The sequence below is a fragment of the Anabrus simplex genome, chromosome 2 (genome assembly GCF_040414725.1).
Source record: "Anabrus simplex isolate iqAnaSimp1 chromosome 2, ASM4041472v1, whole genome shotgun sequence".
Taxonomy (NCBI): domain Eukaryota; kingdom Metazoa; phylum Arthropoda; class Insecta; order Orthoptera; family Tettigoniidae; genus Anabrus; species Anabrus simplex.
Genome location: NC_090266.1, coordinates 1,029,020,307 through 1,029,046,688, shown reverse-complemented (window position 1 = coordinate 1,029,046,688; position 26,382 = coordinate 1,029,020,307).

The following is a 26,382-nucleotide window of genomic DNA, read 5'->3' as shown; positions in this document are numbered from 1 at the left end:
CCGACAGTGGGGTTCGAAGCCACTCTCTCCCGAATACAAGCTCACAGGTACCTCAAAAGAACCGCATAGCCAACTTGCTCAGCTGTTACGAGTAAAGAGCAGAGAACAGTGACTGGGGTATATCATTCTGTAAACGCATGAGGAAGGTGATAAACGAATTCCCATTTCTTAAAACTAAGCAACTACTGCAAATGATAATGTATTTTACTGCCTGAATTGAAATCTGTATGGTAAATATCCCTCCACTTTACAGTTTTCACATTATGGAAAGACGTGAATGAACAGAAAACTCTTCTCTCCCAATCCAGAATGGCGAGCAACTGGGAAGAAAGACTTTTGCTAATCTTCGCTAACACATGCAGTTAGTAATTTATAAAACAAAATACAAAATATATTCCAAAGAACAAAATATTACAAAATCTTCTTAAAACATCATTTTCTCATGTATATAGTAGAACCACGTTAATTTTCAGGACTTCGCTTAATCAGGACAACAAGGGAAAACTTGTGAAAATGAAGAAGGCAAGGTCATAAAAGTGGCTGGAAGTCAACAGACGCTTTTGTCACATTGTTTCGTGACAGTTAAGGTTGATTGTCCATTGTTGCGGATATACAATATCATCAGTTTCTATTGAGCAATTGTACCAACTCTCGTTCTGTGTATTATATTTGTACTGCATTTGTTGTATTTTAGTGAATTTTAACGTATTACCATTATGCCATTGAGTGTAAGCCTTTTCTGGACAGAAATGCAAACACAAGGGTCTTTCTATACATAAATATTAGCATAATTTAAAGTAACTTGAAAGGGGTGCGTCCGTGAGTAATATTTGTTCAGAGTGCAGAATCTCCAAACAAACCATCTCCGACTTAACAAGAAAAAGAGTGGATTATTACCATTGGTGCTAGAATGTGACGTGGAGAAAGAAATGTGAAGTAAGCGAATGAGAAAGCTTGCAGGACAAATCCAAGATGATGCTAAGTACATGTAATTGGTTTGCACAACTATGTTTGATTGGATTAGTAGTCGAAGAAAATGAAATTCGAGCTGCCATGAAAAACTGTCAAAGCATGTAGGATTAAACTTTTAAACGACTGCACGCTAGTTTCCCAGATATCGTAAAAGTCATCACACAGTGAATAGCCGATTCTTGAAACCTATGCAACTAAATGTATCTTCATAAGTGTGTTTTGTTTCTGTAAACAGAGTTATAATGGTTTTTACTGTTCTTTCCGGTTATTTAATTAATCCGGACATTTTGCGGACTTCATTTGATTCTAGTATCGTGTACTTACAACTGTTTCAATTCGCGCTATTAATTATGATACACCCTGTACATTTCAAATAAAACAATATTTTTGCTAAGTAGGGCCATATACCACCTCCATGACAGTTACATCAATGACTTATAAGAAACATCGTCAACTCCCCCACAGGATAATGTTAGCTCCATCATAGGACTTCGCCTCTGATAGTTTTAGTTCCACAACATATAAATAACCAAGATTTCCTATCTCATTCCGCGGAATTAGCACTGACTACGTAATTTTAATGTATTTTGTCAAATTTATTGTAATGAGTAAAATGTTCACATTTCTTAAGAAGGAAGCCATACTTCTTAGTGACTCAGTCAAAGTGACTGTACAGTTTTTCAGTGTGTCGAGAACACTCATTATTACATTATAATATATATGTAAAAAATACATATTCATAAACAAAGAATGACACAATTCGTTCTAGAAGAACATCCTCAGATTCTATCAAATCACTTTAAAACATATATATAAACGTATAATATTGTTTACGTTGCGTAAACTTGTCAATGATTGTAAACAGGCGATGTTATGAACAAGTGAGACAAATTATGACTGTATAGAGTCCTCCACCACTGCCCTTGAGGCGGTAGAGAGGCGATCCCTCGCTGAGTCCGAGGGAAAAACTGACCTTGGAGGGTAAACAGATAAAGAAAAAGGAGAAGAAGAAGAAGAAGAAGAAGAGTCCTCCACTCTCAACTTAGTAACTTTGAGAAACTTTTCTACATTAATGGTGACACAGATGTATCAAAAATGAAATGACAAAAAACAGTGATCATGCCTTCTTGAGGTTTGTCAGTTACAAAAACATCTATAAAGCAGTCCTCTATCTGGCTGATGGCTAATAACGGTAGACCCAAGGTATTCAGTGTTTGCTTCAGAACACAATTCAACCATCTTACGAAACCAACTCTACCAAAGGTGAAATGTACACACATTTTTCCCAAATTAGGGAAAATTTCTGTTGTACTTTCGAAATCGTAAACTATAACTCTTGGCTCAAAATAACGGCCCTGAGGGTCGCATATTCCTTTTTTAAGTTTTTTGAACACGTATACGTAACTTTCAGTATAAACTACAGAAACATACTGCCTACTTTTATAGACATGTTCTGTAAACAACTACTAAAGGAATGTTGTACATTTCTGTAATAATAATGCTATTTGCTTTACGTCCCACTAACTACTTTTACGGTCTTCGGAGACGCCGGGGTGCCCGAATTTAGTCCCGCAGGAGTTCTTTTACGTGCCAGTAAATCTACCGACACGAGGCTGTCGTACTTGAGCACCTTCAAATACCACCGGACTGAGCCAGGATCGAACCTGCCAAGTTGGGGTTAGAAAGCCAGCGCCTTAACCGCCTGAGCCACTCAGCCCGTCAAGTTGTACATTTCTGACAAGTGCAATCGACATACATTTTCTCACAGTTGCACAAAATGTTAAATTTGTAAGACAAGGAGACAGTTTGACGTTATTAACGCAGTCATTGATAAACTTTTTTTTTGCTAGTTGCTTTACGTCGCACCGACACAGATAGGTCTTATGGCGACGATATGTGACAGGGAAGGTCTAGGAGTGTGAAGGAAGCGGCCGTGGCCTTAATAAGGTACAGCCCTAGCATTTGCCTGAAAATGGGAAACCACGGAAAACCATTTTCAGGGCTGCCGATAGTGGGGTTCGAACCTACTATCTCCCGAATACTGGATACTGGCCGCACTTAAGCGAATGCAGCTATCGAGCTCGGTATATTCATAAAAAGAAACTCCACATTGCGACTAGCGTTCATCGGTAATACATTAACAGAATTACACTGACTGACTGACAGAGCAAATGCAACACCAAGAAGGAGTGGTTCGAAAGGGATGAAAGTTGGGGAAAAAACAGATGCGGCACGGACGAATAATTGATGTTTATTTCAAACCGATATGCAGGTTACACAATGCGCACGGCATCGACTCAGTAGGATGTAGGACCACCGCGAGCGGCGATGCACGCAGAAACACGTCGAGGTACAGAGTCAATAAGAGTGCGGATGGTGTCCTGAGGGATGGTTCTCCATTCTCTGTCAACCATTTGCCACAGTTGGTCGTCCGTACGAGGCTGGGGCAGAGTTTGCAAACGGCGTCCAATGAGATCCCACACGTGTTCGATTGGTGAGAGATCCGGAGAGTACGCTGGCCACGGAAGCATCTGTACACCTCGTAGAGCCTGTTGGGAGATGCGAGCAGTGTGTGGGCAGGCATTATCCTGCTGAAACAGAGCATTGGGCAGCCCCTGAAGGTACGGGAGTGCCACCGGCCGCAGCACATGCTGCACGTAGCGGTGGGCATTTAACGTGCCTTGAATACGCACTAGAGGTGACGTGGAATCATACGCAATAGCGCCCCAAACCATGATGCCGCGTTGTCTAGCGGTAGGGCGCTCCACAGTTATTGCCGGATTTGACCTTTCTCCACGCCGACGCCACACTCGTCTGCGGTGACTATCACTGACAGAACAGAAGCGTGACTCATCGGAGAACACGACGTTCCGCCATTCCCTCATCCACGTCGCTCTAGCCCGGCACCATGCCAGGCGTGCACGTCTATGCTGTGGAGTCAATGGTAGTCTTCTGAGCGGACGCCGGGAGTGCAGGCCTCCTTCAACCAATCGACGGGAAATTGTTCTGGTCGATATTGGAACAGCCAGGGTGTCTTGCACATGCTGAAGAATGGCGGTTGACGTGGCGTGCGGGGCTGCCACCGCTTGGCGGCGGATGCGCCGATCCTCGCGTGCTGACGTCACTCGGGCTGCGCCTGGACCCCTCGCACGTGCCACATGTCCCTGCGCCAACCATCTTCGCCACAGGCGCTGCACCGTGGACACATCCCTATGGGTATCGGCTGCGATTTGACGAAGCGACCAACCTGCCCTTCTCAGCCCGATCACCATGCCCCTCGTAAAGTCGTCTGTCTGCTGGAAATGCCTCCGTTGACGGCGGCCTGGCATTCTTAGCTATACACGTGTCCTGTGGCACACGACAACACGTTCTACAATGACTGTCGGCTGAGAAATCACGGTAAGAAGTGGGCCATTCGCAAACGCCGTGTCCCATTTATCGTTCGCTACGTGCGCAGCACAGCGGCGCATTTCACATCATGAGCATACCTCAGTGACGTCAGTCTACCCTGCAATTGGCATAAAGTTCTGACCACTCCTTCTTGGTGTTGCATTTGCTCTGTCAGTCAGTGTATGATCATCAGCAATAGATTTAGGTAGCACGAGAGGATAAGATTGTTGAACATTGTACATTGATTGTCGAAGTAGTATAATGTCTGTCGTAGTCAAATCATGTTCAACATTTTTACGTAGCTCCTTTATTAAATATTTCGTAGGTTTTTCACTAACGTGCTGTTACACCTTTCTTTTCAAATTGTTACAAACAATCTGGCGGTTTATTGAATCATCAATAACATGGTTATGATATAAAATTGATTTCTTTAAGTCAATTTTGTGTTTTACATCACTGCTTGTTACTGCACACAACACCATCGACATTGTCTGTATTTTGCTTTCTCCTTTAAGTCCGCTATAAGTGAGTGTTTGTCATTTTCGCTGATTATTTCATAACACTCCAATAATTATCCCACGTGGCGAAGGCTCATACACTGTCAGCACAGTGAACTACAGTACACGTACATTAACCGTAATGTACCTACAGTACATCACGGAGTCGTATTACTAGCATACCAACAGTACGCCTCCGTGACTCAGGCGGCAGTCCGCCCGTATCTCACCGCTGGGTTCCGTGGTTCAAATCCCGGTCACTCCGTGTGATGTTTGTGCTGGACAAAGCGGAGGCGGGACAGGTTTTTCTCCGGGTACTCCAATTTTCCCTGTTATCTTTCATTCCAACAGCACTCTCCAATATCATTTCATTTCATCTGTCAGTCATTAATCATTGTCCTAGACGAGTGCGACAGGCTTCGGCAGCCGACACAATTCCTATCCTCGCCCCTAGATGGGGGCCTCGTTCATTTCATTCCTGACCCTGTGAACTTTTTTTACTGTGATCGTGGTGGAGGTGGGCAAGTCCCCTAGGTGGAATATAGCAAGAGGGCACAGAATAACAAGCTGTGCTACACACTAACACACAATATACCGTGTACAGTATTTGTTTTATTAACAGGCCATTTCCAACCCTATATCCCCCTTTTCTTCTCCAGTACTAGGAAAAGTTTACAATTCCTAACCATTTTTGAATATTCGTATATTAAAATTAGAGGGCCATGAGCTGTCAAGACGGCTGGTATCCAACGAGTTGTTCAGTAGATACTGGAATATCACATGGTATCCTTGAACTAGCCAGCAATAGACCCCGTGGCTTTTTTCCCCCTTTTACAACTTGCTTTACGTCGCACCGACACAGATAGGTCTTATGGCGACGATGGGATAGGAAAGCCCTAGGAGTGGGGAGGAATCGGCCGTGGTCTTAATTAAGGTACATCCCCAGCATTTTCCTGGTTTGAAAATGGGAAACAACGGAAACCATCTTCAGTGCTGCCGACAGTGAGGCTATAACCCACTATCTTCCGGATGCAAGCTCACAGGTGCGCGCCTCTAACCGCACGGCCAACTCGCCTGGTAGAACCTGTGGCCTCCCGGTATGTGCGCTGTCTAATAAAAAGTATACTGATTATAGTCACGGATCCACCAGTTTCTAAGGAATCTGAAACATAGGACATTAAATTTTTTTCAATAATTCCGCATGCATTGGCCGAGATTCAAACGACGGCCGCCTTGATGAGAAGCCAGCAATGATGTCATTCGGCTGTCACGCTCACTTTTATGAAGTAAGTTTGTCGTAAACTTCTTGTAAGCTAGGACTGGTTAACTGTTGTACACTGGTCCCCAGTACGACTGCTTTCACTAGGTTTCGTAGCAGAATCCGAAATAGACCTTCACACAATCATTTCAGGAAATGTTGCCTATAATTCGGGGATATAACTCGTGATCCTGGACTAAGTTAATTATTCTGTCAGGCTGAGTGACTCAGATGGTAGAGCGCTAGCTTCCTGAGCCCAGGCTGGCGGGTTCGATCCAGGCTCACGCCGGTGGTATTTGAAAGTGCTCAAATGAGCAATCCTCATGCCGGTAGACTTATTGGTTGGTAAAAATAAATCATGTGGGATAAAACTTCCCGCACGCCGGCATCTCCAAAAACCGTGAAAGTAGTAAGCGGGACGTAAAACTATCAACATTACTATTAAAGTACTCAATAGTTTGTCCGCCTCTGCGGTGTAGTGGTTAGTACGATTAGCTGTCACCCCCGGAGGTCCGGGATCGATTCCCGGCTCTGCCATGAAATTTGAAACGTGGTACGAGGGCTGGAAGTGGTTTTCCGTGGTTTCCCACTTCTCCTCCAGGCAAACTCCGGGATGGTACCTAACTTAAGACCACGGGCCCTTCCTTCACTCTTCTTTGTATATCACTTCCAATCCTCCCATCCCCCCGCAAGGCCGCTGTTCAGCATAGCCTGGGCTACGTACTGGTCATTCTCCCCAGTTGTATCCCCGACCCAGAGTCTGAAGCCCCTTGAGGCGGTAGAAGTAGGATCCCTCGCTGAGTCCGAGGGAAAAACCGAACCTAGAGGGTAAACAGATAAAGAAGAAGGAGAAGAGTAAGAATAACATGTACTTAATAGTTTAATATTCACTATCAATAAAATTCAATTATAGTTTCCTTCTGGGAACTTAATTTTTAACATTATTATTTTTACATATCGTCTCCACCATTCTGTCAGCTTTTAAGGATTTGTAATACTCCTCCCTTGCGGTTCGCCACTCTTCAGAGAAATTTGTGCTAATTATTATTCTTACTCTTTTCAGGCCATCATTTATCCCATGCCGCCAGGCCCTGAACTTTCTCCTTTCGTGAACCAGTGGCTCTAAGGCACTGGTCAGATCCTCCTTCGCTGCACTTGCCTATAGATTGTTACATTTCCGAGTTATGAGAAATTCAAGAATTCTGCCTGATATTCTCGTGTTAAAATACAATAAGGTACTTCCTTACAGCATGGGGCAGCTTTTCAAATTTAAGGTACAGCTCTGAATTTGACGTCAGGTGATAATCTCCCTCAGAATTTTGAGGTGGGCTGAGAATCTTCCATAATAATTTATTCTCTGTGGGGCATTCGAAGTCTAGGGCCATCTCAATGGTTTAACTTCGCACGAACACATGAAATGTTTTCGGTGGCCATACGATGGGAAAGGGCTAAGAAAACATCCGTGACCTTAATTCACGTACAAGTGTGAAAATGAGGAATCACGGAAAGCTCACGATGGTGGAGTTCGAACACACCATGTTCCAATAAGCAGCCAACTCGCTCGGTAAAAGCTAGATTTATTCTCGAGGTTACGAAATCATTGGCCATTCTCACACGACTGCAAGTTTAAACAACATAAAGTTATAATTTCACTAAATTCATGTGGGTAAGGAATTTTGTCTTACATTGAATTTAAAATATAAAGTTTACTTCGTTTTACTGACCACGCTGCCAGTTCTACTGCATTGCAATACTGGTGCTGTATAATACATGTTAACTTAAGAACACACACCTATGCTCCAGGTCATATTCTAACCAACAGCAAATATAGTCTCATTACACAGGTTCTTACTCTGACCCTGAGCCACGCCTGGAAGCTGTAGTACGATTCTTGAAAATGTCCAGTGGTCATAATGGAGTAGTAACTTGTTGAGCACATCCCAGAATTGCAGAAGTGGAAACCTTGGAAGCCCATTCTACTCGCTACCTCGGTTAAGCCTAATTTTGCTTTATTCACTCATTTACGGAGTGTTTCTGTGGAGGCTGTTTGTACGTGAAGACCTGTATTAAGACGGTCACAAGGAATTAACCAAACGTGGCTAAAATCCCCAGCTTGGCCGAGAACCGAACGTGGGCCGCACGAACCAAAGGCCATTACACTGACCATTCACTCTAGCAACCCAACTAAATACATATTATTTAATTTAATAACGTTATTTATTTAACGTTGTCCAGCGTATTCACTGAATGGTCAGCACCACTGCCACGGTGTGGAAAAAGCGCCAAAAACAAGATTAATTTTCTTTTCTTTTCTTTTCTTTTCTTTTCTTTTCTTTTCTTTTCTTTTCTTGGCATTTGCATAGCGCCACATTTGGCCATCACAGTGTGGAGGTACAAGTACAAATTTATGAGCACGACATTAAAATATCAGTTATAATCAGTTCATACACAGAATAATATATTTCAACAAAAATAATGAAAAACGTATCAGGTCAGGATTACTTTCGATTTATTCTATTATTTTTATGATTTGCTTTACGTCGCACAGACACAGCTAGGTCTTGCGGCGACAATGGGATAGGAAAGGGCTAGGAGTGGGAAGAAAACGACTGTGGGATTAATGAAGATACAGCGTGGTGTGAAAATCGGAAACCACGGAAACCATCTTCAGGGCTGCTGTCAGTAGGATTCGAACCCACTATCTCCCGAATGCAAGCTCATAGGTACATGACTCAAACCGCGCAGCCACTTGCTCGGTATTTTGAAAATTGATTTTTTAAAATATCTCTGCTATAGGAAACCACGCAGAATTCGTGTCACTGTCCAGTATGGGGAAGTCCTGGTAGGAAATATAGTTGTATTTAGCAAAGACACACACTTTATTATCTTTATAACTGCGTCACGTAGGTACTGAATAAGGGCGGATTAAATTGTTCTGTTTTGACCTTCGGAAAATGTATGGAGAATTTCTGTAGTAATCTGTAGAGTGAAAGCTGCTGCTGCTGGTATCGGAAACATGAAGTGAAATCAAATCTGCTGTGTTACGTGTAGAATCGATTAGGTACTTGAATTCGATGTGTCACATAATAATGTTTGAATGGTGGGTTATGAACTGGTCATCATAATGTGTTCATCTTAACATTAGTTAAATAAGGATAAAGAAATTCAACAAAGTAGCAAGTAAAAAATTGTCCCTTACACGAGCGAAAGTGTTTCCTCATCTAAACTCATACGTAAAACCTCACTTCTGACTTTGGTAACGTAAATAACTGTTTCAGTCGCTCACTGCATTAGACCATAAAATTCCTATTAATTCAGGCGGATGTTTAATTTAACGCTGACCTCAGTACAACAGTCGGTTAGCCGTTGTCCTTCTGCTCTCAAGATAGATAGTCATCTAGTAAGTATGTAAATACTGTAACTGTTTTACAATCACTAAAAACTTTTTTTTTTACGTCGCACCGACACAGATATGTCTTATGGCGACGATGGGAGAGGAAAGGTCTAGGAGTGGGAAGGAAGCGGCCGTGGCCTTAATTAAGGTACAGCCCCAGCATTTGCCTTGTGTTAAAATGGGAAACCACGGAAAACCATCTTCAGGGCTGCCGACAGTGGGGTTCGAACCTATTATCTCCCGAATACTGGATACTGGCCGCACTTAAGTGACTGCAGCTATCGAGCTCGGTTAAAACATTTTTACAATCTACAATTGCAAGGTACAGCCCCAGTATTTACCTGGTGTGAAAATAGGAAACCACGGAAAAAACCAGCTTCGGGTCTGGCGACAGTGGGGTTGAAACGCACTATCTCCCAAATGTAAGCTGATAGCTACCCGATATAAACCGCAAAGCCACTTGCTCGGTATCTGATAATATGTTTTTATGTTGGTAGAAGTTGACTGTTCCTCTCCATAGGCAAGGTTGAACAAACAAACCTCGCCATTGTTTTCCCAGCATGTTTAGCCTCTACTTATGAGCCTTTAAAACCCAGTCATATCAGCATAGCCTCAATTCTCTTTGAATATTCTGCTAACCTCCAAACCTATCATTTTACGAGCAGTTAGAAGCCTGCGTGCCGCTAGAATGTGACCTTTGACGTAATGTCGTGTTATAGTTCCGTATAGCTCGGGCCTGCGGCGAGGCCTTGAGATGCCCCAGTCAAGGCCAGGCGCATGCGCTCTGCCCATCCTTCCTGCCACTTTGCTGTTATTAACAAAATCCCCTCAACAACAACCAACACAAGGTTATTTCAATTCAATCATCATTGCAGCTGAAATACGGAGTCGTTCTCTTCAGTTACAAAGTCACCTCTAGCGGACGGATTGAATCAAAATGAATACTTCCTTTCACAACGGAGGAACATTGTCTGGCTAGTTCACAACGACCAACCGCTTTTACATCTTAACCATGAGGCATTACAATTACAAAGACGAACTCGAGAAATATGTTTTGACTACTTGGCTGAGTGGTCAACGTCGAGGCCTTCAGTGCAGACGGTACTGCCTTCAATTTCCGGCCGGGTACGCAATTTTAAGTGACTCGGGGATTGTGTGCTTGTGTTTATCTCAACACTCCTGTTCATACGTACCCAGCACACCACACTACCAACCACACACATACACCTAACAGAAACTTCGGGTCACTCCTCGGTCTTTGTTTAATAATCCAAATTGCCACAGGTCTTTTTTTAGCTATACATTACACTGCTAATGTTGGCGTCTGGAAGGGCATCCGGCCGTAGAACTGGGCCAAATCCATATGTAATGCCAACGCCAAGAAAATCAGAAAATGTCAGGACTGATTATTAATATTATTATTATTATTATTATTATTATTATTATTATTATTATTATTATTATTGAACTCTGAGTCCGACTCATTGGCTGAGGCCTTCGGTTCAGAGTGTCACGAGTTCGATTCCCGGCCAGATCGGCTGGCTCGGGGACTGCATATTTGTGTTTGTCCCAACACTTTCATCTTCATATTCAGACAACGCACTACACTACCAACCACCACAGAAGCAAGCAATAACGATTACATCCCTCCAAATAGGATTGGCGTCAGGAAGGATATCGGGCAGTAAAACAGGGCCAAATCCCCATGTGCGACACAGTTCGCACCCGCGACCCCACAGATGTGGGGAAAACGGTAGAAGAATAAAATAAGTATTATTGTACTCTGAGGCCAATGTATGTTTATAGACAATAAATACCGATCATCATATTCTACTTGCCTTTTCACAATGTAATGGGTTGGATACGAGACAAAGATTAGGCCCAGTTTTACGACCGATTGCGTTTCCCGACGGTAACCCTATGTGCAGTGATGTATTCACTATTGCGTGTTGATAGTTAATAGTGTGGTGAGTTGTCCGTAAATGAAGAGAAATGTATTGAGACCAACAAAACACCCCGTCCATGAGCTCGAGAAATTAACCATTTGCAGTTTAAAACCTCGGGCCCGGTGGGAAATCGAACCTGGGGCCCTCAGAACCGAAGGCCAGTATGTTGAGCATTCGGTCAAGGAGCAAGACAGACAACAAATACCGGCACTGCACAAAAATATAAGTATAGCCCATTATTTGCGGCTTACTTTTCAGTTAAAACAGAGCCTAGGGGGTTCTGCTGGAGGTCTTCACTCTGAACTAGATTTTTATTCTGGTTTTGCTGCTTTCGGAAGTTCTTTTTCACTACCGAACTTGAGATATGCAGTGAAATCTGTGTATTTCATTTTGCACTAAAATACATAATTTCGATTTATCTTGGTTTTCTAATCCTCTTCTTTGAATTATGACAATCGCTACTATTCTCGTAGTTTTTCACCAACAACAACGCAGTGCTTGTACCTACAAAATTGTCCGAGGTTAAAGAATTTGAAATTAAGTTGGAAACATGACCAACTTATAGAGCTAAATATTTCTTTCAAAGTGGACAGAAATCCGCTGCATTACATGGCGAACATTAATGTTAGGAAAATGCATGCTATAATTTATTAGATGAAGACTAGGAAACCCGGAAACTTCCCGTCCGGTCGACATACTGTATTTGACCGGACATGCTAACTTTGCTTTGAAAAGCATCATAGTAGAAAATAAAAATCTGTAACCTGTTTCCAGTCATTCAACCGCGACAGGAATGGAATTAATGAGGCCTCCACCCAGCGGCGAAGATAGAAATTGTGCCGGCTGACGAACCCTGTCGTACTCCTCTGAGGCAATTATGACTGACCGATGAAATGAAGCCATATTGGAGAGTGTTGCTGGAATGAAGAATGACAGGGAAAACCGGAGTACCCGGAGAAAAACCAGTTCCGCCTTCTCTTTGTCCAGGGCAAATCTCATATGGAGTGACCGGGATTCGAACCATGGAATCCAGCGGTGACAGGCCGGCTCCTTTGTCATCCTAGCTATAATAATAATAATTTCGTGTGGCTATTTCTAGCCGAGTGCAGCCCTTGTAAGGCAGACCCTCCGATGAGGGTGGGCGGCATCTGCCATGTGTCGGTAACTGCGTGTTATTGTGATGGAGGATAGTGTTATGTGTGGTGTGTGAGTTGCAGGGATGTTGGGGACAGCACAAACACCCAGCCCCCGGGCCATTGGAATTAACCAATTAAGGTTAAAATCCCCGACCCGGCCGGGAATCGAACCCGGGACCCTCTGAACTGAAGGCCAGTACGCTGACCATTCAGCCAACGAGTCGGACGAGTCCTAGCTATGAGGAACAAATATTTGAAATTGTTTCATTCATGCTAACTGAACACAAAAGGACTCTCAAATACTATGTACTCCTTTAGATAATTAAATAATTTAGTGAATGTACCGTAGAACTGAGTCATTTTCTATTTTCTGTACTCTATTTGTAAATATCTTCGAAGACTGAACATCTCTAGTGAAAAATTTAGAAGGCTACAACACAGGTATTCTTCAACTAAACGTTTTACGATCATAGAAAGTAAAATTATGTCACTTATTCGTTTCGTTGTCAATCACGTAGTCGTTGCTGTTGCTGTTCTTGTTCTAGTGGTACATCAGTGTGGGTATCGATCATATCGACAAGAAAACTCTCTCCATGGTAAAGTAACAAGAGACAATAGTGAGTTTTGTAGAAGGTGTGGTGATTGGACAGTCGTACAATTTGCATATTATTTTCATTTTCAAGTCAGAATTTTACAAGGTTATATTTTTCCTTTTACTTTTCCATCTTGAAATGGTTTTAATTCCAAATGACATTCGTTAGTGCAGGTTAGCATGAGGAGCTGAGAGGGAAGGGGTAGACACACTCGGAAACACAAATACACTTCGTGAACAAGGTAAAGAGGCGCTGAGTTCGCCTTTTGCACTCCCTGTAAAATCATCATCATTATCTGTTTACCCTCCAGGTTCGGCTTTTCCCTCGGACTCAGCGAGGGATCCCACCTCTACCGCCTCAAGGGCAGTGTCCTGGACCTTCAGACTCTTGGTCGGGGGATACACCTGGGGAGAATGACTAGTACCTCGCCCAGGCGGCCTCACCTGCTATGCTGAACAGGGGACTTGTGGAGGGATGGGAAGATTGGAAGGGATAGACAAGGAAGAGGGAAGGAAGCGGCCGTGGCCTTAAGTTAGGTACCATCCCGGCATTCGCCTGGAGGAGAAGTGGGAAACCACGGAAAACCACTTCGAGGATGGCTGAGGTGGGAATCGAACCCACCTCTACTCAGTTGACCTCCCGGGGCTGAGTGGACCCCGTTCCAGCCCTCGTACCACTTTTCAAATTTTCGTGGCAGAGCCGGGAATTGAACCCGGACCTCCGGGGGTGACAGCTAATCACGCTAACCACTGCACCACAGAGGCGGACCCCCCTGTAACATCATTCAAAATATTTGCTCGGTTTTCTTCAATGCTTCTTATTAGAATGAAATACGTGTGAATTCAATCAATTTCGAGCTTATTACTTTTCTCCGTAGCTCATAATAAAACAAAAAATGTTCTTCTTCCCGACCATTTCCCAATTACCTCAGTCAGCACTTCGCAATAGGGAATACACCCCACCACATACGGTTGGCGTTAGAAAGGTTATCGGGTTGTAAATCTAGGCCACATCCACATCAAGTGCTGACCCCAGTACATTGGAAAAAATGCCAGGAAGAAGATGAGCAGCGCGTCGTATAGTCATAATTTCATTGAAGGGGTCCTAAAATGACAACGGGGCAGATTCCTACGCTATAACTTTCTTTCTTAATCTGTTTACCCTACAGGGTTTGTTTTCCCCTCAAGGGCAGTGTCCAATAGGGGGAGATTTTGGCTCGGGAGGTACATCTGGGGAGTATCTCGCCGAAGCGGCCTCACCTACTATGCTGAACAGGGACCTTGTGGGGGGGGGGGGTGGATAGATTTTTAAGGGTTAGACAGGGAAGAGGGGAAGAAGCGCTGTGGTCTTAAGTTAGAAGTGGAAAAACACAGAAAACCATTTCGAGGATGGCTGAGGTGGGAGTCGAAACCATCTCTACTCAATTGACCACCCGAGGCTGAGTGGACACCGTTCCAGCCCTCGTACCACTTTTCAAATTTCTTGGCAGAGTCGGGAATCGAACCCGTACCTCCGGGTTTGGCAGCGAATCGTGCTAGCCACTACACCAGAGAGGCTACGATTAACACCTGTTCAAAACACGAGTACCGGGCGAGTTGGTCGTGCGGTTAGGTGCGCGCAGCTGTGGGCTTGCATGTGGGTTCGAACACCACTGTCGGCAGACCTGACGATGGTTTCCCCCGGTTTCCCATTTTCACACCAGGCAAATGCTAGGCCTGCACCTTAATTAAGGCCACGGCCGCTTCCTTCCCACTTCTAGGCTTTTCCTGTTCCATCGTCGTCATAAGACCTATCTGTGTCGGTGCGATTTAAATAAACTGTAAGAAAATATACTATCAAGCAGCAAAAGGTTTTAAATAAAAGGACAAACAATTAAGTTATATCATTACAGGAATTAATAATATACTGAACAAGCACCTACAAATAAAAGGCAATTTTCAGCTGGCTGTTTTTTTAAGTTGGTAGGCGCTCGCCATCTGTGCTTAAAAACTGGTGTTCGGATTCGATTGCAGTCACCTGGCTTTTAAGTGCGAGGATATGTAGGAGTCCGTATCAGATTTTCTGGGACATTATAGAACCGCTCTACAAGCCAAAATTCCGACACCTCAGCATACTGTATCTCAAAAAGTGCTCTTGAATGGACACTTCCCTCTTCCTTGTCTATCCCTTCCAAGCTTCCCACCCCCCCGCAAGGCCCCTGTTCAGCATAGCAGGTGAGGCCGCCTGGGCGAGGTCATCCTCCCCAGTTGTTTCCCCCGACCCAGTTTCTGAAGCTCTAGGACACTGCCCTTGAGGCGGTAGACGTGGGATCCCTCGCTGAGTCCGAGGGAAAAACCTACCCTCGAGGGTAAACAGATGAAGGAGAAGAAGAAGAAGAAGAAGAACACTGCTATTATTATTATTATTATTATTATTATTATTATTATTATTATTATTATTATTATTATTACGGAGTTATCCGTGGAGGTCAGAGGTGAAAGAAGGTGCGGGCTGGAATGGGTCTAACTACAAGTTCGAAAGATGAATTAAAATTTCAACAAGGTTATATTTTCAAAACTTAACAATGGTGACATAGAATTTTGAGCGTACAACAAATAGCAACAAGTTAAATCAGGTACACAACCAAGAGAAAAATTTAAACAGTTTCCACTAGGGGGAAATAACAAAAAATATCAGGTGCAATGCCGCTTTACAAGAAGGCACCAGTTAAGTGGTCTTTACAAATTCTGGGCTACGGGCCCAAATTCATCAATCCTTGAGCTCTCAGCTCACAATCACAAAACACCAAAGGGCAGAAAACCCTTAATTACATGGAGCATTAGCTCCCAACCTTACATTTCAAGCCTCTCTAAGGCACTTTTACCACAACTCCATAAAGAGCTGACCCGCTCTCGATCTTTCAAGCCTATAAAGGCAATAACAAACCTTTACACAAACTGCCATCAAGGCATAATAAAGAAACAGGGGTATCTCGTACCCAATCTACTGGGCCTTAGTGTGCAAAACCAGGTTAATGTAAATGGCCAAAAACAAAAGGATGGAGACGTGAATTTGCACTCCTAAATCTACATTTTAAAACATAAGTGGCTCTAGGCCGATACACAGGGGCTAATCCCAAGCTAGGAAGGTGACTCGTATGAGAAAACTTTAATGCATTAAGGAAGAGAAGAAACGGTTACGAAAACATAGTCACCTCACTTTCAAATGAAGGGGAGCTCGAGAGGGTAAAGCACTCTCTATCCCCGAATTAAAGTTCAAGAAAACTGAAGTTTATCAGGAAAAGGGTTTACATGTTTAATAGTTTACATATTAAAGGTTTCGAACCTTCTCCGGGAGTTAAACTGCTGAGCTAGCAAGAAATAAAGATGTTAAGAGGCCATTACCTTGTAGAAGAACTGCAGTCTGAAGAACGAGGCGCTTCCCGCCCCCTCCTACATATTCACACACTGTGTTAGATGTTATACTAGTGGCCCGGAGACAAGAAAATCAGCAGTTTTTATACCCTCGTGGAAAATTCGAGACCTTTCAAGAATGAGTAGACACACCCCCTCAACTTTATTGGATAGCTTAGAGCTACATATCCATATCGAAGAAGACATACATGATTGGCTGAGAATTAATTAAAGAAATTTGGGATTGGCTAAGTTCAAACCTGGTGGAAGGAAGGATTAATATTGCCAACCCAAAAATAAAAGAACAAAATTTAGTAAAGACAACAACTTTTGAATACAAAATTTCTTCAAGAAGGTTCATTCCTTTGCACCAGAGTGCATGATCATAGTTTTTTGTAGAGACATCTGGTAGAGAACGTCCACACTTCTTGATCAATGACAAACAAAAACACATCAAAATTCACACAGAGCCATCTTCGGAGAAACTGTTGAGTTAATACAGTTTTTTAAAGTTCAGTCTTTCTCCTGTAGAGGAGTTTCAATTGGCGCAATATTTGAACTAGCGGCGTGGAGGTGTACCGCCCGGTACAATTATTATTATTATTATTATTATTATTATTATTATTATTATTATTATTATTATTATTATTATTATTATTATTATTATTATTATTATTATTATTATTATTATTATTATTATTATTATAAGGGGACAAAGAGGAAAAATTTCAACCAAATGTTTAGAATTTCACTCATGAGTTTAGCGATTTGATTCAGTCCATCCGCATAGTGGGAAAATACTGTAGTAAAAAATATGTGACAACTGAAAAATCAGAAGAATTTTACCAACACTTCCTGCAACTAACTAGCGGAAAACTAGACTTTTTATTGTAAAAATTATATTTTTATGGCAAACGTAACCTATGCTGACAAATGTTATTTTAAAGGAAAATCTCTGTTAAATTTAATGTTTAGTTACTCGAACGCCGTAATTCTGTTATTTCATGACATTTATGTGTCTCTTAGTAATTTTGCGTTGCAAATTCTTTTCTTTCACGAATCAAAGTGCAGTAGTACATTGCTCTTTTTGTAACAGGGATTTTCTTAGATGCATATCTTTGTAAAACTGAAAATCGAGTAGAAGCACGTTCGGTTTATTTCACAACGAAGGCACTTCTAAGCATTAATTACATATGAAGTTTAATTACTTTCACAGTAAATGTGATTGTATGAATAAATACTCAGTCTCTCAAGTTCTCACTGTATAGAAGAACCTCTTGCGTCAATCAAAGTATATCCTAGAACCCACTTGGTGGTAGAACTGACAAGGAAACCGTATAGTGTCCCGCCCTGTTTAACAAACAATATGTTAAAGGTGAACAAGTGACAATGTTAGAAGGATATGTAAGTCATGAGGTGCAATGAGAAAGCAATAAATGATAAATTCAATAGAATTTTCAGAGGCACTCTGGAATGGAGATAGACAAGATACATGTTCATGACGAGATCGATTGGAAACTCCACAACATACGACAGTTATATACTAGATGCTATATGCCCGTGACCTTGTCGAAAGCTGGACAGTATTGTAGGCCTAATATTCGCCGTTGCACAAAAGAGAAGCGTTAGAGAGTAGGCTGTGTCCTACACACAGCGATGTGCAATGTGCATAGCGTACTTCATGAACGCTGGAAGCTCGCAGCATCTAGTATAATCATCAGCGACACCACGTTTAGGACAATATTTTAATGGACGTTTCTTGAAGTATTCACTCTTGAAACCATAATAATAATAGTAATAATAATAATAATAATAATAATAATAATAAATGGTTTTCGGGGACGCCTAACTACAGGAATTTTGTCCCGTATGAGTACTTTTACGTGTCAGTAGATCTATCGTCATGAGGCTGACGTATTTGAGTACCTTCAAATACCACCGAACAGAGCCAGAATCAAACCCACCAACTTGAGCTCAGAAGGTCAGCGATCTACCGCCAGACCTACTAAGCCCGGCCTATCTTGAAAAAGTCATACTTAATCGGCTTCCAGAAACTTTGTTGTAAACTGGTCTTGAACAGAGGCGCAAGCTTCAAAATGTGATGTCTGTCCCGAATGTGTTACCCATTAAGGTTTTGCCACCGAGGTCAAAGCGTAGCAACCCTGCCTCTCAACCGGAGAACACGGGCTCGATTCCCGACAAGGACAGAGAATTTTACCTGAATCTAAGGGCTGGTGCGATGTCCTCTCAGCCTACGTGAGAACTGAGGAGATATCTCACGGTGAGATACCCACTCCGGTTTAGAAATCCAAGAAAGGACTCATCGCGCTGACCGCACGTCACCTCGTAATCAACAGGGCTTCGAACTGAGGAGCGGTCGCTTGGTAGGCCAGTGCGCATCAGTACTACAGCAACTTGGTCTTTGGTTTGTGCGTTTCCTATTGTTACACCAAAACCGGTTCTGAAGTAATGCTTAAGAGATTTTATTGTAATTTCTTTGTGAGAAGTTACATCGATCTTACATCTGAAACTCCAGTTATTGATTTTATAATAGATTTACGTCCCACCTGCATAGCCAGTGGGTTAGGACAGGACTAGGATTAGGTACGAAGCAGTGCGGTTAGAACGCGCAGACAAATGCTTGGGCTGTACCTTAATTAAGGCCACGACAACTTCTTACCCACTCCTAAGCCTTTCCAATCCCATCGTCGGCATAAGACCTATCTGTTGAACCATCCTGTTCATTGGGACAATTGTATTAATTTGAGTATTGGATATTAGTATCACACAAGGCCACCCACGAAGCCAGTGTCTTACAGTATATGTCATAAAGGAGTCCAGAAGAAGCGTTCTTGTGTGAAGTGAGCGCGAGCGTCATTATGAGAAATCTCCAGAAACTCATTAAAAGGAGTTATGTCCCAAGCCAAGCCTCTTGATGAAGATTGGGGACGCTTCCCAGACCCCGGCAAAACTTATATTAGGAGGGAAGAAAGAATTAAATTAATATCTTTGGTTACGGAAGAGTTGCATTGGATTTGAGACAAGAATTGCAACCTGTATAATTTCTGCTTTATTTTGATATGCATTAGGGCTGCATTCATTAATGCATTCGTTAATTAGAGCTCATGATATACTTAATGCGGGAAAAATTTCGAGGGCGCGCGCAGATTGCATGCGATCAAGCGGCGTGATGACGCGATACGGGATTATAAAATAAGGCCGCCTGGCATATCAGGCTCATTCTTGGACCAGAAGACCGCTTGAACGAGTCGTCATACTACGTGTTGGTACTGAGAACAACGCTTTGTCTTCGAGCTGCACCGACGACTGGTACTGCTATATCTGCGAGGAATAACCCCAGCATCAAGTCAGAACGAGTGTTTGACATCATCATTGCAAGGAAGCCACAACCAGGAGCTGAAGCCAACACGACAACGGGCATCGATCCAGGAACGTTGGGAGCACCTGATCAGCACGACGTCGAAGGGGACACCTTTCAACTACAGAGGGAGCTGTACGAAGACGCCACACAAGAAAGAATGTCTCCAAGTGGTCAACAGTATCTGATGCCAGCGCCGCAGTCTATCATATTGTGGTAGATTCAGTGGTCCACAGGGAGGGCCGCTCCGGAATGTCATCGATAACATAAGGTCAGAGCTTTCCAATTCTGTTTCAAGCATGTCATTTAAATTTAGATAGGAATATGGGGGCCGTCAGTCAACAGATTAGTTATGGTAGGAAAATTTTCCTTGTAATTTAGAGCTAGGCCTCAAGCTCGAACCCCGTACTTTAAGGTAGATGTTATTGGTAGAGTCCTTGTTAGCGTGTGTATTTTATTTCGATGGTATTATTTTACGTACGTGCGATTTTTAAGGGTCTGATCGAACTCCTTTGGTCATAGGAGGTTAGTCTTACAGACAGGTACTTTTTATTATATCGCATTTAGGCATTTGTTTCTGCAGACGTAGATACGTATTGTTGAGACCTGCATGAACCCGTGAATCCACCCAGCTTCACTGATAGAGCGAGCGAGTCCGAATATTTAAGAGATTTGAGCCCATGAGAGGCAGAAGTAAGATTTGCGATTGATATGAGAGAGCCCAGCACAATTGAGAGTATATTGGATATATTTGGAGATGCCTAGTATGGCCATGTGACTATCGCTTAATGATTTGTGTTTTTGTAGCACCAAGGTTGAGCCCATGAGAGGCGAAAGTAAGATTTGCGATACGGCTGGTGATATTGAGACGAGGGCAGATAGCCCAGGTGTATTTAAAAGAGGGCTTTTAGCAGCAGAGTACGTGAGGTGTTTCTTTTGAAAGGCGAGATTTTTAGCCTGCCGCCCCAGATGAGTTCATAAATTAGGGGGACTGTAGCTAGTGGAGTGGTGAGGGTGAAGGTCGTTGAGCTTGACGTCACAGGCTTGTGAATTTGGTTTTTGTCGTCTGCAGTTTGTCAAGTGTGCGAAGGGGAGGAGAACCATGATGTTTGAAAGCAGGAAGAGATCTTTTTTTTATGTCCTATTTGTTTTACGTAATATTTTAACACTGGCCCGTTTGATACTGACACCCATGTATGTTGATTGTGTCCTTTTTATATTGTTTGCATAGGTATCTTTGACGCCTTACTCGTCATGGGACTAGGGTTCGTGACCGAGTCAGGTCATTGTACATTTTGTGGTGATTTTTGTTTGCACCGGGGTTCGACGGAAAGAGGCATAGTAAATTTTAGGGGAGTCATTCAGTTATGTGTATTTCAGCAGATATCCATTCTCCTAAAGTTCGTTACTTACACTATTGTAACATGCTTGTTACAGAATAGCGGTTTTCGTGAAGGCAGTGAACTGGTTGTCATCGGCTCAGCATTATTTTACCCTATCATATTGAAAAGCTCTTTCATTTGTAAATAATTCAATTTTGTGTAATAAATCCCTATTTGTTAAACTTTGAATGCAGCGATGTTTTCTGTTAGATATTTTATTTTATTTTGATTTAGCGAATTCTTACCTGAGTAGGCACATGTCCTAGTGTTTTATCTTTATGTTGCCCCGTTATCCCCATGTTATCCCTGAGAAGAGCGCTTATCCGGCTGAGTGAAGAGGACTGTGTTCAGGTAAGACTATGTGCACCAGCTCACGTCTGTGAGAGTTCTTTCACTACTGTACTCTGGGTTCGAGACCGGCTTTCGCCTGGCCGGAACTTTAGAGTCCAGTAGGGCACACTGTGTCAATGCGACGTAAAGCAAATTGTAAAAGGAACGAAGCGATCGTGACAGTTCCAAGCATTTGCCTCCTGTGAAACGGGGAACCCAAGGAAAACCATCTTCAAAATCGCAGACAGTGGGTATTGAACCCATTATCTCCCGAATTAAAACTAACAGGTAAAAGTCTTGAACAGCGTAGTCAACTCACTCGGTATTTCAAGTTTCAACGATGGCTGCTATATTTCTAGACATGAGACTGTTCTCCGTGTTACGTCTAAATAACTACAGATACACACCCCATCAAAGGCTACACAACAGAAAATTACCACTTTCTGAATACAAATGATTGACGCTCATAGTATGAATGAACAACAACATCAACTAGAACAACGAAGGTCTACAGGAAGTGCATTTGCCTGCAGTTAGAACTGGGAGACCAAATTTTTCCTTCTTCCCTTCTTCTTCTTCTTTGTCTGTTTATCCTCCAGGGTCGGTTTACCTCGGACTTAGCGAGGGATCCCACCTCTAAAGCCTCAAGGACAGTGACCTGGAGCTTCAGAGATTGGGTCGGGGAATACAACTGGGGAGGAGGACCAGTACCTCGTCCAGCCAGCCTCACCTGCTATGCTGAAGAGGGGCCTTGCGGGAGGATGGGAAGATTTGAAGGGATAGACAAGGAAGAGTGAAGGAATCGGCCGTGGCTTTAAGTTAGGTACCATCCCGGGATTTGCCTGGAGCAGAAGTGTTAAACCACGGAAAACTACTTCCAGGGTGGCTGAGGTGTTGTGTTTGGAAAATCCAATTAATGGCGGTTAAACAGGAGTGACAAATTGGGGTGAATTTTTTGAAAGATTATATCTACAGAATACCTGAGAAACGTAAAATGTTACAGACGTAAAAAGTGCTATTTGGAATCTCCTGTAAAGGTAAAGAAACATAGGTGATTTGTTTTTGGAAACTCCACTTAAGGGGAACTAAAAAGTGGGTGAAATTTTAAAATCAGAATTTGTACAGTATATCTCAAAAAACTTAACATGTTACAGAAGTGAAAAATGGTATTTTATATCTCTATTAAAAATCAAGAAACTTGTATTTTTAGTTTTCCGAAATACCACTTGGGTGGAAGGGGGGGGGTAAAAGTGTCTGAAAATGGTGTTGAATTATTTTAATTAGGCTACTGATATCTCAAGAATGAAGATGTTACATACGTGACATTTAGTATTTGGAATCTGCTTTAAAAGTAAAGAAACCCGTATTCTCGGAAAATCCAATGAAGTGGGGGGGGGGGGGGAGGAGAAAGAATTGAAAAATTAATTGACTTAATTGTATGAGAATACTTTCATCTAATAAAAACTAAAGTTGTTACAGACGTGAAAATTGGTATTTGTATCTCTTTTAAAAACAAAGAAAAACGCGTTTTGGTGGGGAAATCATCTTGGGGGGCGGGAGTAAAATGGATTTGAATTCCTTTCATGAGGACACAGAAATCAAAAACTGAAGAAGTTAGAGTCGTGATAATTGGTATTTAGAAGATCCTTTACTATTAAAGAAACAAGTTTTTTGCTGGAAAACTCACTTGCGGGGGGGGGGGGGGAGGATTGTGGAAAGGAGTGAAATAAAGTGAATTATTTTATGGGGATACTTATATCCCAAAGCTGAAGGTAATAGACGTGAACATTGGTGTTTGCAATCTCCTTTAAACATAAAGAAACATGCCTTCTTTAATTTTTTGTGGGGGAGGGGTAAATAAACTTGACGGCGGTGGGGTGTAAAAGGAGGTGAGTCCAGTTGATTTTACTGTTCATAATGTACTTATAAGGAGCCTCCGTTGCTCAGGTGGCAGCGCGCCGGCCTCTCACAGCTCGGCTCCGTGGTTCAAATCCCGGTCACTCCACGTGACATTCGTGCTGGATAAAACGGAGGCGAGACAGATTTTCTCCGGATACTCCGGTTTTTCCTGTCATCATTCATTCCAGCACACTGTCCAATATCATTTCATTTCATTTGTCATTCATTATCCATTGCCCCAGAGGCTTCGGCAGTCAGCACAATTCCAATTGTCGCCGCTAGATGGGGGCTTTATTCATTCCATTCCTGAACCTATCGAATGACTGGAAACAGGCTATAGAGTTTCGATGTACTTATTCTGATTATAAACCGATCATTTTTAATCTTTCCTGGGTTCGTTTTCAAGAGCCATCTTTTTCTTCGGAGAACGTTCTTGGATTACAGTAGATTCTCCTGGCATATAGATAAAAATTTAAACACCTTTGAAATAAACGATAGGAATTAGATTGACCGTCCAATTTTTCACCTCTATAATAAGGTAAATAATACACGGAAGTATGTCATTCGTATCGCCAGAAATCCCGCACACTTGCTTACGCGCGACAATGGTGCTGGTCACAATGTCAACAATGACAATGGCAGCAGATGTAATTTACCGCCAAGTAGCTGTCTTGCATCTTGCTATGGGGTCCAGAACATCTATAATAATAACTAGCAAGATACCCGTGCTTCGCTACGGTATTATACTGAAATTTATAATTGAATGCTTATTGTTTTAGATATATAATCCGCCGAAATTCGCGGTCTGACTCGTTTTCTATTAGATTACGCCATGTTTCCTCCCATTTTTCAATCTTCTTTTCCAGCAATCGATTTCGTACTTCCCGGGCTAGGCTCAGGTATTCCTCCCGGTCAGTTGGGTCCGTAAATCTTTGCCATCTTTTCCTATAATCATTTTTAATATGGATAAAATCCTTCAGGAGATCCGGCGTGGTGTCATATTGGGTGCCTAGAAGGCACTGAACCCGCGGCCGGACTGCATTCTTAGTCATTACCCGTCCAGGAGCCGTTTCCAGCGCGGTCCGCACATTTGACGACGGTCCGGAACATTATTATTATTATTATTATTATTATTATTATTATTATTATTATTATTATTATTATTATTATTATTATTATTATGTGTTGCTGGAATGGATGATGACAGGAAAACCGGAGTATCCGGAGAAAAACCTGTCCCGCCTCCGTTTTGTCCAGCACGAATGTCACATGGAGTGAACGGGATTTGAACCACGGAACCCAGCTGTGAGAGGCCGGCGCGCTGCCGAGGATCCTTATAAGTACATTAAGAACAGTAAAATCAATTGGTCTCACCTCCTTCTACACCCCACCGTCCTTCTACACCCCACCGCCGTTAAGTTTATTTACCGGCACACCCCCCCCCCCAAAAAAAAATTAAAAGAAGGCTTGGTTCTTATGTTTAAAGAAGATGTCAAACACCAATGTTCACGTCTATTACCTTCAGTTTTGAGATATAAGTATCCCCATAAAAATAATTTACTTTTTTCACTTCATTTCACAATACTCCCCCCCCCCCCCCAGTGAATTTTCCCGCAAAAAGTACTCGTTTCTTTAATAGTAAAGGATCTTCTAAATACCAATTATCACGACTCTAACTTCTTCAGTTTTTGATTTGTGTGTCCTCATGAAAGGAATTCAACTCCTTTACCACTCCCGCCCTCCAAGATGGTTTCCCCCCAAAACGCGTTTTTCTTTGTTTTTAAAGGAGATCAAAATACGAATTTTCACGTCTGTAACAACTTTAGTTTTTATTAGATGTATGTATTCTCATTCAATTAATTCAATTAATTTTTCAATTCTTTCACCTCCCCCCCCCCCTTTCATTGGATTTTCCGAGAATACGTGTTTCTTTATTTTTAAAGCAGATTGCAAATATCAAATTTCACGTCTGTAACATCTTCATTTTTGAGATATCAGTAGCCTAATTAAAAGAATTCAACACCATTTTCAGTCACTTTTACCCCCCCCCCCCTCCACCCAAGTAGTATTTCCGAAAGCTAATAATACACGTTTCTTTATGTTTAATAGAGATAAAAAATACCATTGTTCACTTCTGTAACATGTTAAGTTTTTGAGATAAACTGTAAAAATTTTCATTTTTAAATTTCACCCCTTTTGAGTTCCCCTTAAGTGGAGTTTCCAAACACAAATCACCTATGTCTCTTTAGATTTACAGGAGATTACAAACACCCACTTTTTACGTCTGTAACATTTTACGTTTCCAAGATATTCTGTAGATATAGTCTTTCAAAAATTCACCCAATTTGTCACTCCTGTTTAACCGCCATTAATTGGATTTTCCAAAACTAAAAAATGCGTGTTTCTTTATTCTTAAAGGAGATCCCATATACAAATTTTCAGTTCTGTAATATCTTTCGTTTCTGAGATATATGTATCCTCATTAAAGGCATTCAACCCATTTTTCACCCTTTTACACCACTCCTATTGGGATTTACAGGAAACAACAAAATACATTTTCCTTTATTTTTAGAGGAGATTCTACCTACCAATTTTTACATGTGTAAATTTTAAAGTTTTAAGACATTTTAAAAAATTTACCCTCCCCCCTTTTTACCCCCCAATATTTGGATTTTTCAAAAACGAAAAAATACGTGTGTTTATTTATTTTTAAAGGAGATTCTAAATACCAATTTTCACATATATAACCTTTAAAATTTTTGAGATAGATACACTCATTTTAAAATATTATTCCCTTTTCACCCCCCTAAATTG